Source organism: Lipotes vexillifer, unplaced genomic scaffold (assembly GCF_000442215.2).
Source record: "Lipotes vexillifer unplaced genomic scaffold, Lipotes_vexillifer_v1.1 scaffold1691, whole genome shotgun sequence".
Lineage (NCBI taxonomy): Eukaryota > Metazoa > Chordata > Mammalia > Artiodactyla > Lipotidae > Lipotes > Lipotes vexillifer.
This window is the reverse complement of record NW_006789046.1, coordinates 2,795,819-2,798,756: the sequence shown is the minus strand read 5'-3', so window position 1 is coordinate 2,798,756 and position 2,938 is coordinate 2,795,819. Positions and strand designations below refer to the sequence as shown.

The window sequence follows — 2,938 nt, the reverse complement described above, 5'->3', positions numbered from 1 at the left end:
TATGGCCCCATCTCTCCTCATCTTTGGTCCTCCAAGACCTCCTGGGCACTCGTGCAGTGACTGTCAGCTGCCTGCCAGACATGGCTCGCCCCTGGTGGGCGGTGAGCCAGCCTTGGAGGAGGCATATTCTCCGCATGTGGCCTCAAGCCGTTCACTCGTGAAGCCTTCTTCCGAACCTTGAGTGGAGCTGTGTGTCCGCTTTGGACTCTGTGAATGATGCCACGCTCCAGGAGCTCTCTGCTGGCCGCTGCGCTTGTGGCATTGGTGTTGATGGTGCTGTCTGCTCGCACCATGCCTGCGTGGAGGTGGCACGCGGCTGAGTCTCACCCTGCAGTGGTGCACTCCCGCCACGGCCCACCCCTTTTACTTTTCTTAAGCCCTGAGAGCCAAGAGCACAGGGGACCAAAGGCCGCTGCTCCAGGTGGAGTTTCTGCTGCTGCGGAGCTTGCTGGTGGGGGAGGAGAGACAGCCATGGGGCAGGCCGTGTGAGGCCCATGGTGCCAAGGTGAGGTGGCCCCAGAGGAAGATTTGGGAGAAGGGGAGGAGTTTCTGAGAGGAGGTCCCTCTGGCTGTCCCACGATGGAGGGTGGACAAGTGGGTGGGGAGGACACCTGCAGGGGACCCGCATGACCTTGAATGAATGAGTACTCCAGGGAGGTGGTCCCCAACTCGCACCCCCGGGGGGCCCTGCAGGCGGAATCTACAGACAGGAGAGGGCAGGTCTGGACAAAAGCTGGACCCCGCACCGCCTGCTGCCCCGCACCTCCTGCTTCTAACATCAGGCTGCCTGGGGAAGGCCAAGAGGAGAGTCAGAGAAGTGACAGAGGCCTGACACAGGAGGGACATAAGACAGCTGAGAAGCAGGGCTGGGAGTGCCAGGAGTTACTCTAGAAGTGGCTCCTGGAATCTTAGAGCGGGACGGCCAGCGGCCCCCCTCCCCAGCTGGGCTGGGAGCTTCCTTCCCACCTTCCCAAGGTGGGAAGCCCCTGCTTGAAGAAACACTCCCAGTCAGAGCACTCACGCCAAAAAGGTCACCTACTAATCCAGTAACTTTCACCCGTGGGGCCTCCGTCTCCGGATCCCAATGGAAGAGCAGCAGACTCTGACCCCCTTGCAGGACCTGAAGCGCCTCAGGCAAAGAAAGGAAGGTCGAGGCTGCCCGTTCGCGGGCCCAGTGGCTCTCTGGCCCAGGCATTTTCCTGGGGAGGCGCTCAGCTGAGCAGGGAGACTCTCATGTCTTAGTTGGCTTCTCTCCGAGACTCCTGGGTCCTCTCCGGGGCCGTGGATTCTCACAGGCACGGAGTTCAACACTGGCTCCCTTCCACTTTATGTCCCTGATGGGTGGGAAGCAACAGCTCCCGCAGGACAGGGCCGGTCATTTCTCCCGTGTGTCCCCAGCGCTGGCTCAGCACCTGGCACAAGCAGGTCCCCGCAAATGTCTGCCGAAGGAACACGACTTTCTTTTTTTTAAATTAATTAATTAATTTATTTTTGGCTGTGTTGGGTCTTCGTCGCTGTGCGCTGGCTTTCTCTAGTTGCGGCGAGCGGGGGCTACTCTTCGTTGCAGTGCGCGGGCTTCTCATTGCGGTGGCTTCTCTTGTTGCTGAGCACAGGCTCTAGGCACGCGGGCTTCAGTAGTTGTGGCACGTGGGCTCAGTAGTTGTGGCTCGTGGGCTCTAGAGCACAGGCTCAGTAGTTGTGGCGCAAGGGCTTAGCTGCTCCGCGGCATGTGGGATCTTCCTGGACTAGGGCTCAAACCCATATGCCCTGCGTTGGCAGGCAGATTATTAACCGCTGCACCACCAGGGAAGCCCCGAAGGGAGATGACTTTGAATGTGTCGTGGTGAGGCTGTGTCAGGGGGTCCAGGAGGCCTCTGTTTGTGCTGTCGAGGCGCTAGAGGGTGTTAGCTGTCGGTCTCGGCACCCTCTGTGTCAGCTGCAAGGCTGATCCTCTTGTCTCCCAGGCTTGCTTCCAGGGCAAACCTCTGGGGGTCAGTATTTGTTCACAAGGAAGTTGTGAGAGGCTTTTCCAGATACACCCCGTCTGCTGTTGTCCATCAGAAAGAGACCAGTTGGCCGGCCGTGACCTGTTCACAGGGAGCCCCTCTGGCTCCCGTGCTCACCTCTCTTTTCCGAGGTGGAAAAGCTACACCAGGGAACTATGGTTTGCCTCCCCATTCTAAGGCCCGGGGGCGCTGCCCTTCTCATCCGTGGAACCCTGGGGGCGTCTATGGCAGACACCCTGTACCAGGGACACTGGGATAATGGAAAAGCCTGGTGGCTTTGGTGCTGACTCAGGCTGGGCGGTGCTTCGAGCAGGCGGGAAGGGCACTGGCTGGGGTCTGGTCCAGCCCAGGGGGCAGCTTGCGGGGGCTGTCTCCCCAGAGCCTGGATGCTGCTGCTTGCACAGGGAGGGTAGGTGATATCTGGATCCAGGGGAACACCGCGGGAGCCAGGTTGGGTTAAAGGGGGGCACCCATCAGATGGGTGGTGCCACTCCCAGTCAGCACAGGGCGTGCTGGCCTCCTGCCAGGCCCCGCTGGCCAGCAATGGGACAGATCAACAGGGCCAACTGGATGAGCGCAGAGCCCCAGAGCTCGGCGGGGCGTGGGCGCCCAGAGAATGCAGCGGAGGAGGTCAGGGAGGGGATGCAGCAGCCTGGTCTCCAGCGGGGCTACCTTCACAGGGCGCCCACCCCAGCTGGCCAGGGGTGGCGGCCACTCCTGGATGTGACCCTGGCTATCAGGAAATCTCCGAGAAGTGCCCGGCTCAGCACTTTCTCCTTGGGGCTGCATTACAACCACATAATTGAAGCTATCTGATTGGAGGGCAGCCAAGCAGGTAGATTACAAGTGATTAGCAATGATAGGAGTGCCTGCAACCCGAGACAGCCCTGAGGGGCCCTGGGCCTCTGCTTGCTGCCGCCAGCCCCGCCCCC

The 2,938-nt window shown here is 60.7% G+C and overlaps 1 protein-coding gene across 3 annotated transcripts in view; it reads right to left on the bottom strand.

Annotated features, from left to right (window-relative positions):
* Positions 1 to 2,938, bottom strand: part of RBFOX3 (RNA binding fox-1 homolog 3) — a 29,060-nt gene that overhangs the window by 25,396 nt on the left and 726 nt on the right. The gene's annotated exons all lie outside the window — the stretch shown is intronic.